The sequence below is a fragment of the Pezoporus occidentalis genome, unplaced genomic scaffold (assembly GCF_034315485.1).
Source record: "Pezoporus occidentalis ecotype Australia unplaced genomic scaffold, CSIRO_AGI_Poc_V1 ctg60, whole genome shotgun sequence".
Lineage (NCBI taxonomy): Eukaryota > Metazoa > Chordata > Aves > Psittaciformes > Psittacidae > Pezoporus > Pezoporus occidentalis.
In genome coordinates this window covers 2,659,676-2,678,506 of record NW_026915944.1, presented here as the reverse complement: position 1 = coordinate 2,678,506, position 18,831 = coordinate 2,659,676, and the positions used below count along the sequence as shown (strand labels likewise).

Here is an 18,831-nt window from a genome sequence, read left to right as displayed (position 1 = left end):
TTAAGATGAGACTCAGTATCTTTGAAGAACTGGATCAGGTCTTCTAAGAACATGACATTTAGATCAAGCCCTAATGCAGGATCATGGCTCTCTCCTTTTGTACTGTTTTAGATGACTTATGGTTTTGTGTTACCATCAAGTGTTCACCTCTTTAAAATGACCTTTCTGACACAATGTGTCCTGTGGTATTGTAATCCCGGGGACCGCAGTTCAGCTCTGGCTTCTGATTTGTCATGACCCAACCTTTTAATGTGTGATATCAACAAGTGGTGTGTGTAAAAGGAGAGATTCATCTTTCAGAAGAATAAATCTGCTGTCAGCTGTGTGGGCAGGGAAAGTTTGATACTTGGTTTTGATACACAGGAATCTCAAACCATTGATTTTTGTTAGAATATTTTGCAAGACTAGATTAAAAATGAGTTATCATCTAATGTTTTCATTTGAAGGCTTTTTATATTTTTAAAACATGTATTAATCAGGTCTGTATGCTGAACAGTGGCACGATGTCCTGTTTTTCCAACTTGCCAGTTAAGCCAGCACCACATGAGGCTATAATTCTGCACTAATCTTGGTAGTTACCAGGTAAATCAGGATACTGCTGTTTGTGTGGTGGAGCAAAATTGTTAAAGAAACAGATCTTATTTCAAGTAGGATTTCAGTCCAGTCAAGAGGCTTTCCCAGTGTCAGCAGAGTCAAAAATCCAGTCATGGCAGACTGAACTTTCTACCAAGAGAGAAGCCATGGGAATCAATTTTGACTTTCATATCTGGAAGTATGAGCCTTTTTTTTTCATGGTAGTTCTTTCTTTGAGCCACAGCAGGAGGTATTATTTAATAACAGATGTTAAGAATGGTATTGGGTATTTTAATGTATTTATTTCCAGTAGTATTTTCAGGACATCTCCATCTTTCCGAATAGTATCTATAAATTTGAGAAGAGGTAAATCAAATTTAGCACAGTCGTACAGCAGCTTAGCAGAACTTTTGTTTGCCTGGATGTTAGACTTATGAGAACAGAGTGGTTTGCCAACTTGGTGTGGAAGCTGCGGTTCTCTGGTTGCACCCCTAATTAATATAGTGACTTGAGGCTGGTTTTTAAGGCTAGAAAACTGGAGTCAGAGAAGAGCTCAGTCCTGAGATGTGTTACAGTCTGTAAATTCTCAATGAAATGTAACTCTACAGAGTGTATGCAGGGATGCTGGTATTCTTTTGGCTAGGCCATTAAGTGCAGCAGACTGAGCTCCTGCACAATCCTTGCATGTCCTATTGGAGGAAAAAATCCATTCAAGTCATGCCATAACTAAAAAGAAGCAATCTTCTTAAATGAGTAAATGCAAATAATAAAAATCAACCATGTTATACAGCTGTTATCTCACATACTATTCCTGTAGCAACCATTGACTATCGAACAATGAAAAATAGAGTAAAGCACAAGCCTGTTTGTATGCTAGTATTTCTTCTAATTAAAAGAAGCAGCATGTTTGTATGTTAGCATTTCTTTTAATTAATTATTATGATTCAGACCTGGGGCAAGGCATTCTGAAAAGGGGAGGCAGTATGGTAATTCTGCTTTTGTTTGTTTCCACCTGCACGTAACTGAGCAAGCACTGAACAAAATTCCATCCTGATGTTAACATGACATATTCAAGTGATCATAGAAAAGCAGTGATGGAGAGGACCATGCTTCCATACCACTGGGTCCTACCTTACTCTGTGAAAAAATCATCTTTAAAAGTGTCATTTGTGACAGGCATATAGCTAATCCTTAAAAGCGGTCAATAAGGGAAGTTATCAACTTCTAGATTAGCTGTTCCAGCGCTTAACTATCTTTACTGTCTCAGAAAGTTGGGTATTTTTTCTAGACAAATGAAAATCTCCCATGCTGCAGGTGATGTTCATGTTTCATCTTCTCTGTGGACCCAAAGGAAAAAAAGGTTCCCCTTCCACCTGTGTCAGTCTTTTGTGACAGAGATTCCAATTTGCACTTCAATTACATGTCCCACACACGTTTTGATTTCTGTGTTTTGGTTCAACCTGTTGTATTTGGCTTGGGAATATTTACTTAATGTAAGATATGCTTTTTGAACATTTCACATTTAAATACAAGCATTGAGTTTATAAAGATTGGGAACCAAATATTGTCCATGATTTACAATATAATCAATATTATGTATTGAGTATTGTATGACATGGTTAGATCTTTGAGACTGTGGTTCTCACGGCTGACTTGACAAAGCTGTGTATTTGACTTTTTTGAGACAGAGGTTATGAGGTTTGTTATTTTGCTGAAGTCTACTAGAAACTTTTCAGAACCTGTTATGCTCCTGAATTTATAGAAGTGTGTGTTTGTAGATAGGTGTATATGAGCGTCTGTCTCATAAAAGCATAAACATAAAATACTTTTGCTGATACATTCAGGAGTTGATTAGCTCGGCCTGCTCTGGTTTCCCAGCATTTCTCAGAATAATTATTACTAGGTACACTTATCCTGTCAGTATAACCTCACAAGGAAAGTGTGGGGAGAGAAGAAAGGCAAGACAAGGGTTTGGAAGAAGGGGTCTTTTGGAAGAAGAGCTGTGAGGTGGTGCTAGCATCATACTCTACTTGACCTGTCAGCATATCTGCATTTAGAGGAGGTATATCCAGGAAGATCTGAAGGACTGTTCTTGGATAACCTTCTTCCAGCCTGTATTATTCCACCATCTGATGTTATCAGTTAGGTGGACTTGGCAAGTAGTGGGTTATGTGAGTGATTCAGAGCTGAGGATAAAGAACAACAGTGGGAAAATGGAAAATGCTTCTGCAGAGTTGGAAGATAGTATGTACCTACAGAAAATGCTGGAAATCTAGTCCAGAAATTTGTAATAACCCTTGTTTAGGTAATGAAAATGACTTTATTTTAAAATAATTGTGTGTGAGTCATTGGCTAGTATGTGGCTTGACTTCGTCTGTGCAGTAGAACAAGAAAAGTAGGGGATGCAAACTTCAGCTGATCACATACCATGAATATATGACTCGGGTAGACTATCTTGTGCATTGACAGAAGTGAGGTGGATTGCATTGTTCTTAAACAGCAGAGGAGCCAAGGACATTGTGCCCATTAAGATAACGGAAAACAAAGATGGATGAAGAGCTGAGATTCTTATGAAGGATTATATTAAAAAATGGCATGCAGAATGTATATGTTTGTTCCCCCCGATCTTTATGTCTGTGAAGCATAAAGATTGTGAAATTCTAATTGGATCCAAACATTTCTTTTCAGGCAGTTATTTCCCAGGGGGTGGGGAGGAGGGTTAGGTAACTAAAAATTCTTTTTTAGTTATTTTAATGGAATGATGTTATTGATATTTAAAGAAAACTGGAAACATGGAAGAAGAGCAAGCAGGCATTACTACTTTGACATGTTTGGCATTTTAAAAGGAATCGTCCTTTATTTCCTCTCTGAGAAGTTTTATTTTTCTGCATAATGTACAGCTACAAAAATACTTGGGTTTAACTTGAGTTAGTAACACCTTTCATTTGATCTTTCAACATTGCAGACAGTAGTCTGCATTTTTGCTTAAAGGAACAAATTCTAACATGCACTTGGACGTAACAGCATTGATGTGTTCTTCTCCATGTCCACAGTGAGTAGGATGTGAAGTTGTAGGCTTAAATTAACGCAAAGGAAGATTTAGATATTAGAAATGCTTCCTGATATTAAGAAAATATTTAATTAGATGGGCTGGGAAGATTATGGGATTTCTATCATTGGAAGCTCTTAGGAAAGGTTTGGAAAGCAAATGTCGGAAGAATGCAGCTGTATGCCTTTGTATGTGAAGGCATACTAGAGAATTTATAACAGACAAAACTTGTTCTCATTTCTGTGTATTCCTGTTACTAAAACAGAAAGTCTTCCTCCGAAACTGAACTTACGTCTTGTTCAGCAGGTGGATGTATTTTATGTCTCTACCTCTGAATTTGGTAGAAATTCTTGCTATTTTTACACATCTGTGAGGAAAGGCAATGAATCAAGAAACAGAGTTTGGAAAATAATGGACTTTTGCAAAGTTCCTGATAAAATTTGGGCATCCTTTGGGGCATTTTTTTTGTTTTTATTTGCTCTTTCTCTTAGTTCAGTGAAGTAACCAGTGTGCATCTCTTCAATACCTGCTCCCAGCTGCCCTCTCAAGTATTTCATCTAAGAACAGTATGTTTGCTGGTGAAACTTGTATGTAGTTCATCACTTATTTCTGGGAAAAACTCTTGGTCTATATTTATGGAAGCACTGAATAATCCTCTCAATAAGGGTCTAGGCAGGTATAATAGAATTGGATGCATTTAAAGAATTGGTTCTATATAAACTCTTACAATGTCTGTATTACGTAGGATGCCTTCCCTTATGACTTTATCATCACCTTTAGAATTTAAAATACAAATACCTAATCTAAACTAAGCTATTTTTGATATATTTTTGTTTTATTTATAGATAAATTTTCTTTTTTGTGACAACTGCACAGACTTCTCCATCTTCTATTAATGACATAATATTATGATTTATGAATAAAAGGCTGATTAGACAGAACATATTAGAGCAGTTGAGACTTGTGTTTGCTATCCAAGAAGTGTAGGAGCGCCTTGGGGCCAGAGAGGCTCTGTTGCGTGATTTTCTGTAGTATTCTACACATTCTATATAGGAACTGACAGCCTCTGTCCACAATAGCTTTGAATGAAGAAACAATATTAAAAGGGTATGTTCCTAACCAGTCAGTGCACATGAGTGGTTCTTGGCTCAGGCATTTTAGTTTACAAACTGCAGTTGAAGTTCTTGGTTAAGTTTAAGTGTTGTGAGAAGGATAAGCCTGTTGGACTGCTTTTCTCAGTATTTGATTTTATATTTTACCCTACTGAAGCCAAGAAATGGTTTGGCATAGGACAGAAGAATGGGTTAGAGAGAACTGGAATCACGTCTGTGAAGGCAGTCCTCTAACAATTGATGTGGAAAACACAAATTTCTTATAGAAGGAGCAGTAGAGAAAAAGTCCCAGTGTGCTCTGGACTCCTTTGTGGTATAGCACAAGTCGCTGTTGTTTCTAACCATTATTTTTCTAATCACCTTTTACCTTTCTTTGGACAGACAAATAGCAAAACCTACTATTCAGCTTAGAAATTACACCATTTTGAATGAAGCAATGCTACTATTAAGTTCAAAGAAAACTGTATCTTAGGAATAGACTGTAGCAAATGGTGAACTGATGTGGGAACAATAGCATTCTGTCATATCTATATTAAAGAAATAGTTGCCAAGATACTTATTACTTGCAGGCATTTCAAACTTCAACGGGTTTATAAAGAACTTAATATTTTCATATGCTTCAGTGTAAAGCCATCTGTTGCAGTGACAGGAAAGTGTTGAGAACAAGAACAAACATATGTTTATGGAAGTACTCCATTAAATGTTCACAAGAAAGATACAAGATACACAGCAGTATCTTGTAACAAATAGGCAAGGGATTTGAAAAAACATGGCAACCATCTTCAATATTTACAATTATGATTTCTTTTCTAATTTCTTTTTGTGTAGAAGTGTTAAAAAATAAAGGTCTGTCAATACAGATGGTGAGGGAAAGAAGAATACTGAGTCAACTACATCCACCTTTTGTAGTTTTTCATGATTCTGCTCTCTTTTCTTACAGTTTTAAGCTTATATCTGGATATATCAGTGTATATGTTATACCGTATGTAGTATCTTATACATCTTCTGGACTTTTTAATGCAAGATAAATAGCCTCAAACAGTCACAGAAGCTGACATTTACTAGTATCTTCTTCCAGTACCCCATTTGGGACAGATTTTTATTCATGACTGCACAAAGGAATGAATCACATTACAGTGTTTGAAGTTAGAAGTTGGTATAGTGTGACTTTTAACCTGTCATACCCTAAATACGGGATGCAGTGTGGACTAGTAAGAGATACAAAGAGATTATAGGGGGAAAAATGGTACTGAGACATCAAAAAGAAAGCAAGTGTTCAAGAAAAGTTACTTTGAATCTTTTGTCAATGGTATTCAAACAAGAAAAATCTAGTTCTAAAGAATCTGTACAGTTGGATTTGTAGTTCTAAGGTATAAAGGATATGTTTTACAGTGGTTCTGTTATCTTCAGGTCTTCATTCTCTCTACAGTTTTGGGTGACTGGGAAAAAGGCTTGAATTACATGGTGCCATAGCAACACTGTGAATTTTGTAGTATTTTATGTTTTAAAATGTTAGGTCCAAAAAAAGATGTGTGTTGAAGGGTTATGGAGCAGGTTATGGTATAATTCCTTCCCCCATTCAAGTGGGAAATCGTGTTCTTTAAGCGGGACACAGCTTGGTGAGCTGGTTACTCAGTTTGAATCAGTGGCATTCCACACTGATGTGGGAAAGGGCAGACCTGATGATTTTCTGATGAGAGGTTTAGGTTATGTTCTACTAATGTGTTTTCTTAATGAGATTAGTAAGCATAGTGTGGATTAATATTCATCAGCCTCCCAAAACTCCAAGCCAGTGAAATGCAGAGATGGGAATACACAAACATACTAGTGACATCATGGTGAGATAAAAAACAAAAGTATTCTAGCATTGCCAGTGTTGTCATTCAGCATCAACTGGTAATGTTCATATAATTTCATTTTTACTCAGACACTCTTAGAAGTTTTCCGTGTATTCATTGTGGCATCTTTCAGCTCTATTAACTTGTTCTGTGATATCCTTAAAGGAGCAAGGAAACTCTGAAAGTAACAATGCCTGAACTGTTGTTATTTGAGTTCCGACAAATACGCAGTATTTTAATTTTTTGCTTACCAACAGTGACATCGTGTGGCTATTGTGAAAATTCCAGCTGGGTTTCAATACTGAGGAGTAAACAGTTTAAACCCCTGCAATTCTATCAAAGCAGTCAAATCACATAAATGTAAACACATGTTCCCAAGGCCGTCAGTCTTTCCCTCTAAATAAAGACAAAGAGCCTGGTAGAGAGAAATACAGTTCCTTGGTCAGACTTGGGTCTCTTTAATACCTGTTCTAGCTTTGGCAGAGCAGGGCACTGAGCACCAGATACCTCAGGTGAAGGGGTGGGGAACTGTTCCAGAAGCAAATCATTATTGCCCCATAAAGGTTTTTCTTGATGTTTAATGTTGAAGGGATGACTTTGATCCTTAATGGAGCAGATTTTAGACAACAGGGTGTGAAGATTTGGTTCCTCTTTGAACATTTCTTAAACTTCCTTCAGTATTGGGCAACACACACTCTGACACTGAGTCTTACTGTTATGTACACCTGGTATGCTTAGAAGAATCCTAACAGGCTGAATTAGTGTCTTTCTACTTTTCTGTTAATTTTCATTACACGTTTTTGTGTTTTTTTTTCTGAGAACTGAACTTTCTAGTTCTGTGCACCACTGATATTATTTTGACTCTCCTTTTTATTTCCTTGAAAAAGTAAGCAACTATAATGTTGTTTTTCTCTGTTTTTCACATGAGAATGTTGGGGTTTTTTAACCCATTCAGTCTTTTGTCATTACCATTGATGTTCTCATGGACCCTCTTTTACTGTGTTCTTTTCATACAGTCTAGCCTAGCCTTCTTGCAGCGTGAACAGGTGTGTCTATTGCAAATTAGAGGAAAGGTTCCTAATAGGATATCACACGCCAGTAGTTGTTTTACTCTGCCAAGGGGTCTCGACGTGTGTAAATAGGGTTTACAAAATATCTGTGGTGCTCCTGAGACTATCAACACAGAAAGTGGCAGTAAGCATTTTAATGCTGACATGTTTTCTTCATCAAATTACAGTCTCTTTCGAATTATATTGCTAAAATACAACTGTTACTAATGCATTTATAACCATTTTTATTGTCCAAATATTTGTTGCATGGTAATTTATTTAAAAGCTATTTTGTTGGTATTAATAAGTTGGCTTTTCTTGCACAATTTATGTGACTTATTTTTATGAATAATGATTATATGGTTATATTTTAATGCTGTCCAGTGTGAAATGATTGTGAGAATTATTGTCTAATGAATTTTATCATGCTATTAATGAAGATTGTTATTAGCAAAATGAAGATTGGTATTAGCAAAACGATCTTAAAGGTTTGTTACATTTACTGGTATGGTTTCTGTAGAAGCTACAGAACTACAAGGAGAATGTGGAATATAATGTTTCACTGAATAGAACTGGTTCTCAGAAAGTAAAACAATCAATCAAAAATGAGAAACATTCCCAGTCCTATCAGATTGTGTTAATAATCTGTGTATGTTAGGTTCTCTTTGCTGTGGAAGTTCAGTGTCCTTTATGGAAGGGATGAACCCAAAACAGGCCAGCATCCTGGAGGACATTGTGATCCTGTTGGCCATTCACAGGCTGCGGGTAGGACCAGCAGGCACGCTGGTCATTCACGTGAGGCTGCTCCTGTCTGCATGGGTGTGCACTCTCAGAATGTTAAAAGACCTGCCACTTCTAACCAGTAATGTTTGTTATTTTACTGCCACTTGTTCTTTCTGTGTAACATTGAGCATTTTCTTTATTTGATTTTCTGTTAATAGTATTTCAAAAATGTCAAAGAATTATTAATTTGTTAGAGATTAAATTTTCCTCCTAGAAAAGACTGGCTTTAGATAGCTCGTGGTATACTACAGTTACTATGTTGCCTGTTGGTAACTGAAATTGCCAGTAGGCCCCCGACTATTCCAAAGGAGGTACTACTGTGGAGTGTTTTCTCCCCCGTTAATAATGATTATAGCTGGTGGTTTTGCAGCACTTAGCACAGTTGAGGTGTGCTAATTTGTTTGAGCGTGCCTCTCAGGGAAGATCAGGGAGAGGATCATCTAGTTTAAGTGTACTTACCAGGCTTATGTATGAGATAAAGTAGCAGCAATTTGGGTATGGGCAGGAAGAAAAATAGAGGTACCTTAAGCTACTCTTCTGGCAAGAGGGAAAGAGCTGATAAATAACTGCAGGTGCACTGGTGGTGCCAGAGAGATTGGGAGAAATACGTGTATTCAGAACTGCATCCTAGCATATCTGCATTATCCCTGGATCACACACAAATACTTGTGTTCCTTTACAAGTGTTGAGATGAATTCCCTTCTGTCTTAATTTCACATTGTAAGTGAGGTTATTAATCATACCTGCATCTTGGAGAGGTGAGTTGAGGATAAGCACCTTAAAAATTGAGAGGAACTTGTAAGGCTCTGCCTCTAACATAAACTGTGATTCATTGTCCCTCTCTTCCCTCTTTTGTTGGAGTCTTGCTGATGACACTGAATTTCAGATGGAAGAAAGAAATTACTTGAAAAATTCTGCCTCCCCCTCCCCACCAAAGAAATCAATGCCAAGTGCAGAGCTGCTGATTAAAACGTATCTCTGAGGAGCCTAACAGGAGCTAATCCTTAGGATATATTTAACTAACTTCTAATCCCTTTCACTGGTATGTGCACTGGAAGGTGAAGTGCCTTCTATTTGCCATAGGTTACCTAGTTCTTTATCCTTTCACTTCCTCCAAGTTAGCCTTTTCTTTCTTCTGTCTTGAAAATCAACAAACAGTTATGCTTTATTATGGACATAATTTTAGTACTTTAAAAGTACTTATTGCCAACAGAAGAACAAAATTTCAAGCTTTGCTGTGGAGGCCATTGGTTAAATAGTTTCTGTATTTCCACCTCTACAGCATAGCATGAGATCTATTGGCTGGTAGCAATAACAGAGGTATTATTTTCTCCCCTTAAGCAAAACGATGTGTTCCTAAAGTAATTTGCTGCAGTGAAATTGTAACTGCTGTTTTTGTCATGACAGTACTGTAATCATCTGGTGTCTCTGGTCACTTCTCTAACAGCTTACTGGTTCTCAACGCTGTCAAGTGGAAGTAAAAGAAGAAAAGGAGGAGCTTTATTTCCCTTTAGCTGATGGGAAGGCTTTTGACGTTTACATATTGTATTCTCTATTGTATGTAAAAAATAAATTGATGATTATTGGAATTATTTTTATATCATAGAATAATTTGCTATTGAGTGAACCATGAAAGCTACTGGAACATTAAAAAGCATTTCTTGTAGGCTATTTTATCTATTATGCAGTTTCTGTAAGATGTTTTAAAGTGTTGCTTCAAGTCTATTGTTATGTAGCTATATAATGTAGCTAAAGAAGAAAATGGAAAGAGGGAGTAGTTTTAAGTGAGACAGTTAAGGAGTTAAATGTTGATCGGATTGCAGTCTGAGACCTTGGGGAGGGCAAAGGAAGGGTATTAATTTATAACAGATACAGGTAAAGAACTATTTTGGTGCAATTGTTTGTATTTTTCATCAGCCTCTCCCACGTGGGTCATGATTCTAGTGCACAGTCTTGTAATCTCCTGCAGTGGCAATGATTCAGCTTAAAAATCAATAGGGCATGAGGTGTTTCAAGTTCTCATTATTGTAATGTGTCAACATCACTTCAGTGACCCCAGGGCCCTGTGTTGGCTGATTTGTTCTCTGATTTATTGTGCTATCTTGTAGGGCAAACTATAATTTCACTTGCAACCAGGAACTCTGCTTTTATGGTTTGTGTCCCAGTTTCCAGTCATTAGGATGTTCAGAGATAATCAATACCTGTGTTGGCTTCTGAAGGTTGAATGAAGTTGTCAAGCAGCTAAATTACACAGAGTACAAACAAAAGGACATTGTTATGGCTGAACAGACCAGGAAATGTTTTTATTTAAATTTTTATTCCACATCAACTCGACACATGTTTTTATTGCTTAGTACTGTCATAATTTATATTCCTACAGGTTTCAGATCTTAAATTCTGTAGCTGTAATTACTTACTGTACCACTTTGTGTTTAGGTTCTTTGTGTTCATTTATGTTTATATTATCTTCTCTATATCCGTCCAAATTTAATAACATCATGAACAGGAAACTGATTATTTAAATTGTTCAAACTTAAGGGACTTATTGTGGCTTTAGTGCATAACAGGTAAAGCTGTGTCGTTAACTTTTGCAGTCCTCATCTTCCACCCCTCCTAATTTTGATATTTCTTTACATGATCAAAGTGCTGCAAGTGATAACAACATGGTCTATATATCAATTTATCTTGGGCAATATCATACCTATCTCACATAAAGCTTAGCGCAACCAACAGTTGTTAGGACTGCACTGGCATGTACACCTCACATGCTCAACTGCTAACCAGAACTTAGTGCAACAGTCTTGGAGCCAAATATCTCAAATTTCATTAAGTGATAGCCATTAAATTTTAATTTTATTTTTTTTTTTTTATTAAGCAGAGTTTAATCTCCAAGAGGTATTGACATGTTGTGTGGGACCTTAAAGCGTTCTTAACTATTAGTTTAATAAACAAACAAACCGAAACATCCCATTACAGAGTATAAACAGTAATTACTACAGAGCAAGAATGTAATGTTCTGGAAAAAATACTTACTTAACCTGTTCTATCCAGTCTGTATTAGTAGTTCCTTGACCATTACAAAGCTACATGACAAAGTACATTTGGCAGTGGTTTCCTACGTTTAACTTAAAGGAATGTAAAAGCCTGTAAGATAAATGAATGCACTGCTGAGTAGGAGAAATGCAGGGTTTCTGAGGTAGAGTTACTCTTATGGTATATTTTGAAGGGGAGCTCAAGGCCACCACTTCTGTGGCTCCTTCAAGGATGTCAGTTCTATTTCAGACGCTTGAGCTACTCGTTGTGGATGTTCACTGTATGGTTGGTCTGTAGTTACACTCTGCCCGAGGTAGACACTGTTGGTTCCACCTAGAGAAAGAAGAGATGTGTGCGTGATCCACTCCAGAGTGTTAGCTCTTCTCTTTTGTGGGATAATATTTAATGGAACCTCGCTGATGCTTTGTCTCTAGAAAATTGTAAAACCCTGAAGGCCTGCAAGCAGAAACACATGCATTTCTGCATCTAGACATCACTTTTTGGGTTCAGATTGAATGCTAAAGCATGTTAGCAGATTGTCAGTTAAGTGAAAAATACCCTGGGTCTGGAAATGCACAAAGTAGGAAGAAGCAAACCATCTGTGTATTTTATGTTTCTTGAAAAACTGATGACTGGGCAGTATTTTTCCAGTATACATCATAGATTTTTTTATTTTCCTTTTGAAATGCTTATTTCAGTAGAACATTTCAGCTTAACAATTGGGCGCTCACAGCTTACCTAATGAGAAAATATCAGGCAGCATATAAGTGTACATGAGCCTTAATCAAGTAAATATGAAATTAGGCAGTTCTTAAGTCACATGAAAAAATAAAAACCATATTCACCCAACCTAGTACAGATAAATAATATTCAGAATTAAAAATTAAATTGGAAAAACTAAGGTATTGGGTTCAAGGTCAGAAATTTTCTAAGCATGTTTTCTAGTTGTTTAATAGCAATTTTGCAATTAGGTTAATGAATGTTTATTATTTTATGGGGTGGATATGAAAGTTAGTTCTCAAGAATCTCCTTGGTCCTGTTTTTTCACCCAAGCCATCAGTTTCAATTATTGTTTCTCAAACCTGTTTTTAATTAAGGTGTATCTGTGTAATCTGGGTACACATTACAAAAAATTGTTAAGACTCTGAATATATTTATTGTTGTTATTATTACTTAGTAGGCTATTATCGTTCAAGCTGTAAGGAAAGGCTTATGTCACTAGTGAACATGGTGCATGTACAAGTCATGCATTTTTTCTTGAACACTGAAAAATAGGTATATTTGGCTATGGTAGGAAATTGCTCACAGGTTGCAGCTGCTTCCTGAAAACTGGTATTAGTACTCCTAGTTCACTGTTGAAAGAGTTTTTTTTTAATATGAAAGTATCTCATAATCATTTACTAAGCTGATCTATTTAAATACTTTTGAATGAAATTAAAGTAATTGTCATGGGGTTGGTACAGCTTTAAAAAGTTCAGAACTGTGGCCTGATATATCACAAAAAGATACGGGTCTTTTCTGCACGAGAATCTGACCTATATAGAGAAAAGTTGGGCATAATGCAGGGAAAAGAGATGAGGAAGAAGGTGGGCTGTAGCAAACCTTTCAAGTGTTGCAGAGGCCATGAAAATCTGTGGATCTGCTGGAAGGTAGATAACCTGTGCAAATTAAGTTGTCTGCTGTACATCCTATATTAAATGTATAATTCATTTTACATTGTAAGTGTCCCACATTCTGGAGGCCAGGACATTTTTAAGGTATCTCATCTACGCTGCTTATGTATCCCTTTAAATGCTTATTTAGAAAGGTCATAAATACATGGAAAACTTGCAAGAGAGTTCTCCTTATTGTTACTATTTGGCAAAATTTCCTCATCCTCAGTATACATTTTAATGTTTAAAGAAAAATCCTTTGTAGTTTAGATTTGATTTCTTTTTTTCCCCCTGTTTTGCTGAATACACATTGCACTGTCACCCAGAGATTTCTAGAGTATACAGAATATCAGAGAGCTGCTTATTTTGGCTCCCTCTGAATAGTTTTGCTAAGTAGAGACAAATGCTGCATTGCTACAGAGATCCCCCTCTGCATTTTTCCACCTGTCAGTCAAATACCAATGAGTATACCCCACGTGTAACTAGCAGTGCATTAACCCTGTGGAGGTGTATACAGGTGTTGGCTGCCTCATGTCATGTGTGGGGAAGCTGCTGGCAGTGGTGGTCACTGACAGCTATGGCAAGACTGAGGAGCAGTTCTCTTCAACACAGCGTGAAGTTTTCAAAATTAATAAGGCCTAATTGAGCAGTCTGAAGCTTAACCCTTAATCAGACACTGTACTTGCCTGAAACAGGCTAGATAGGAAGTTAAAGCCCTGGAGAACGAACGGAAATGACAATTGCCGCAGAAAGACAATTGTCTGGCATAGTTGTTTTATCCCTGTTGCGTCCGCTCTCCATCCAAGAGTGCAGGCAGCTGATAGATTGCCAGCCGTGGTGGTAATGTAAATGCAAGTGAGGTGACTGAACACAGACCTAAGCAGCCACTGCTCCTGTTCTGTAGTTTGGGGTGTTTTGATGGTTGGTTTTGGTGGTTGCTTGTTTTTTTTTTTGTTGTTTTTTTTTGTTGTTGCTGTTGTTTGTTTGGTGTTTGAGATTTATTTTTTTTTTTCCTGTGGTTTGTCTATTTCTGAATTATAACTACTGCAGATCAGAAAGCAGAAAAATAATTTTTCATCACTATTTGCTCAATCATTTTGGTTAGATGTACACTGCCGTTACACTTGGTATGCTGTTCACCGTTTTGGGTACAAGTGTGGTTATTTCATGTTCCGTCACAGAGTTCACCTTAATTTGATTTGTATATTCAAATCAAAGGTACAGCATAATTCAGCAAAATCCTGGACATTTTCATTAATATATTTTCTTTTATTTGGAAATATTGCTGGGGTAAAATTTTGAGATGTATGTGTTTCCACTGAGTTCTGGAAGGCAACTAGTCAGACTGCCTTCTGCTAGGATTTTGTAGCTGTAATGATGTGAGGAAAATGGAGACTCTTGTGTTGGACCCATGAGTATTGGTAGTGTTGCTAATGAATTGTCCAAGCATAGTGTTATGGAGCTCTGTAGGAATTAAAAAAAAAAAAAAAAATCTTTTTAAACGTTAAAGACTCGCTGTAATTCAACCTGTTTATATTGTTTTGTTGTTATCACTGTGCACTATTAAATACCTGCTGGTTCTGCCACTATAGGTAGCTGCAGCAAAATACCTATATTCTTCTTAGTTACCTTCTGGGGGGTTGCGAAGCTCAGTGTTGTTTTCAAAGGACTTTGAAAAGTGCTTTTTGAAAAGGATATTATGTGTGTGTAAAATACTGCTGTTTCTGCTGGAGCTTGGACAAACTCTCAACCTCTGTGGCTGTAGAAAATTACTGAGTTCTGTATAAGCTGTTCAAGTGCTGCTTTACCAAATCAAAGATACTGTGCTCAAGCACTAAGAAAAAGAGAACTCCCACGGCAAGAGACAGCTTGCTACAATGGCATTCAATTCAAGGTCATACATAATGTCAGTCACGGTAGGGAAAAAACCTAAATTAAACATTTTTAGCACTTAAAATACATTGGGAAATAACATTAAGGGTGTGAAGATACTGGAAAGAAAAACAGTAAAATCCATGTAGCAGAAAAATTGTGTAAGTGATGTTACAGAAATGTGCACCAATATACATTTACATTTTGCGTATCACTAAATGCAGACACTTTCCTTACGTGATCTTGTTTTTGCATGGCTTTGTGGCATCTCACCTTTGTTTATTGCAGCTCTTATCTAGACAGAAATGTTTTTTATAAATGGTTGTGACATAAATGGGAACGTCATCAGCAGTCACAGCACTGATTTGATGATGGGAGGGGTTTGCTTTTTTTTGGGCAACCACCATTTGGAATTTGACAGACAAAGTTTACAGGTATGAGATTTCTTAAATGTCACCAGCCTTTATACCAACACACTCTTTGTACATACCAATTATAGTTATCCTGTATTGATTCTTTAATAGTACACTTAATAAAATTTGAAATTGTAATGGTAGCTCCTTTGCCTATTACCAAGGAAACGCTTGCATCTGAAAAAAAAAAATGGATTGAGATAATTTTGCCATTGGGTACCAAACCCTGGGGAAAATATTGAAGGTTTTAAACTTTTAATATTTCTTTTTTTTATCATACTATTATATCATATTATTGTGTAATATTAAGTAGTAAATATCATTGAACTATTTTCAGCACAAAATAATGTTGATCAAGGGATATGCATGGTAAAATAGCTATTTCTTATTGTATATAATCTTGACAGATTAGGGAGCTATGTTCCAGTGAAGAAACACATAACCATTTTGAGATCCTGCAGTTAAGCAGAGATTAGAAAGATGTCTGATTGTGACATGCCTGTCAATAAACATAGATTTGTGTATTCAGGTCTGATTCCATGATGATTTTAACTTCACACTGAACACTACTACTTGTTAGTCCAGTAGCCTGAAGCCCACCAAGCCATCATGCAGCAGAGGAGGGTAGGAACCCTTCTCTCCAGATGGACTCCAGATCATGATGCGGGTTGACACTTGTTAATATATTCTCTCAGTGACTTCTATCCAGATTCGGTTCCTTCACCTATAAGTATATGGCATGGTGATATTCCAAACTACTTTCTTTCTGTTGGTTCATTTTTGAGAATTTTAAGTCAAGCCATAGTATCTTTTAGTGAAACAGGTGGAGATGTACAGATAGTGGTACAACAGGCTCATGTAAGTAATAGTACAAGGTGTTCAGAAAGGTACTTAGAAGGGTATCTCCTGTTGAGAATATTGGTCCTGGTGTACTGCTTGTTGGGATGCTTTTTCTGCCTGCTCTCAAACTCTTCTAGTTTATAAGTATGTTAAACTAAATTAATGAGATGAAATTTAGGTGGGTTTTGTTACTCTTCTCTTTCTCTGGGTTGTGATGTTATAAATAATGAAATACTGGTCTATGTACAGTAATTGTGTTTAATAAAAATGGAATCCGGAAGCATTGCAAAGTTTAGCAGAGAGGCGTATGTTTCAGGGTGGGAATTGAAATTTTCCTTTTTGACAGGTTTTCTTGAAACTAGATTCACACTGGCATCCAGATTTTCCTAGAAAAGAGAGTGCCAGAATGCTGCAGTCAGGGCTTGCGCTCACGTTGAGCACTTCAGTGAATTGGCAGAGCAAGGAGAGGCAGGTAGCCTGGAAGTGCACGTCTCTTGCCAGGCACTGAACTACATAGTAGTGCTGCAGGATCAGACTGAGCATGGATGGGGCTTCTAATCTAGACAATCCCACATACTCCATGTAAGTACTAATCTAAACTTGAGGTTCACCTTTGTAATATTACAGTTGTTTTGGTGTAATATGCCCTGTTGGAATCCTTCTTTGCTAGCTGGGTATCTGCAGCAAATGCAGAGGTTTCTCTGAGATGAGAAAGAAGTATTTTAAGTTCTTCATACATCCTAATTCCTGTCGTTAGTTACTCTGAAACTTCTTTCAGTCATGTTGTATGCCTTCTTATTGACAGAACTCTGAATTAACTTTTCCTGCTCCTGCACGTCTTGATTCTCTCTGATGCACTTAACATCAGAAGATACACCGCCTTCTTTGTGTTGCACTCAATGTTCCCATCACCTCCTGGAGCTAATGTTCAATTTGCAATTTTGGAGACTTGAAACATCACCTGCTCTGCATGAAGAAATAGTTTTTATGGTGAGGTTTTATGGTGGTGTGTTTTCAGCAGAATTCATAGGGTTTGAAATATATTGCATTTTGAAAAGGGGTTTTACATCTCCAGGAGTGTTTTCATTTGAAGGGTTTCACCCTGGGATGTGCATGTGCTCTTTTTTCCGTAGTGCTTACAGTATCAATTGTACATCTCAGTATAAAATGAACTGGGCGCCAATTTAAAAAAAAAAAAAAAAGCCTGACTTGGAAAACAGGCACAAATACAATAAATTACACAGTTACACAGTGAAGGCATTTGTAACACTGTTGAGCAAACATATCAGTTACTTGTTTGAATCACTTGGAAGAAGTATCCTTGTAGAACTGAAATCCTGGTTGGAAACAATGGTCTGATACGGAAGGATTCAGGGGTGCAATCTGGGAAAAACAAGAACCAATGCAGCTTCAGGGGGGTGGCTTTGTAGTTTATACCTTTTCCTTTTTAGCACGGGGTATGTGAGTTGTCCTTTCTCTTAAAATTATATTTCAGAAGAAATTGAACATAATGTGCAGGTATTTGAGTACTTGACTTGGCATTTCCGCAGGTACTTACTATTCTTTTGGCACTGTTCTGATGAGCATGTGATGCCTTTAAAATACTGTGGTCAGCAGGAATCTTGGATATAAAATACTACTGTTGTTGAAGTATCATTTCTGATTTGTTTGTTGGATGTGCAGAAGCATATGGCTAGCTACAGGAATGAACTAAATAAACAGAAATGACAATGTGTCATTTTGGCCAGAATTCACATAACAGAAAAGAGGAAGGCAAAAGCTATAATCATGGTAGTATTTGTATTGATAGAGTTCACATATAAAATCATTATTGAAAAAATAAAATAAAAATTTTATTTTGGGGATGCATATCCTAACAACTCTGATATTAACTCTGTGAAACACATGAGTCTCACCAACCAGGTCCCTTCTAAACACTTGCCTTGTCCTTTTTAAGACATGCAAAACTTCTTGTCTCAGTTTCTATATGGCAGATAAATTGAACAGATTAAACTCAGGAATAAATAGTTAACAACATTTACCACAAGTCTACGGTATTTGAACAGCCACTAGAAGTAGAATTGAGATGCCTTAGTTTATTTTGTCACTTTAAGTTCAGATTATAAGTACTGAATATCTTTCAAAAATTGTGTCTTTAATTTCTGATGGAAGCTAGGGGATGGATATACAGGCGACTGGGTGAGACTGCATTGTCCAAGAGATGAGGTTTCTAGCATTATACTGAAAATTCTGAGTTCTTTCGCAATGTGGATGGCTTTGCCGGGGTACTTTCCAGTATTACAATTGGTTGTATCAATGTATAATAGGTTATAAATTGCCTCATATGAGAAGATCACCATGCCTTCTTATTTTTCGGGTAATATCTTTCAGGATTGAACAAGCACTGACACTGTAAGATACTGCTTCCACCTATTCCAAGTCCTTTCCAAATAAGTCTGAAGAGTCACTTACAATGTAGAGCACTTTCCATTTTTTTTCAGGGATTACTGAAAGAAAATCTGGGAAAATTGTTTCTGAGTAAAGAAAAAGAGTGAAGTGTCTTTAGTAGTAGTGTGGGGTGGGTTTTTTTTCTTTCCTAAATCAATAGGAGTTTCAC

General features: G+C 36.8%; 1 protein-coding gene across 21 annotated transcripts in view; it reads left to right on the top strand.

Annotated features, from left to right (window-relative positions):
- RBFOX1 (RNA binding fox-1 homolog 1) overlaps nt 1–18,831 on the top strand; it is a 1,275,045-nt gene that overhangs the window by 594,416 nt on the left and 661,798 nt on the right. Inside the window, exon 1 of one of the 21 annotated variants that reach the window (XM_062639432.1) lies at nt 16,732–16,796. The exons of the other annotated variants lie outside the window; for them this stretch is intronic. The gene's annotated coding sequence lies outside the window, so the exon portion shown is untranslated. Of the gene's footprint in view, nt 1–16,731; nt 16,797–18,831 lie in introns of those variants that run through there. 21 annotated transcript variants of the gene reach the window in all.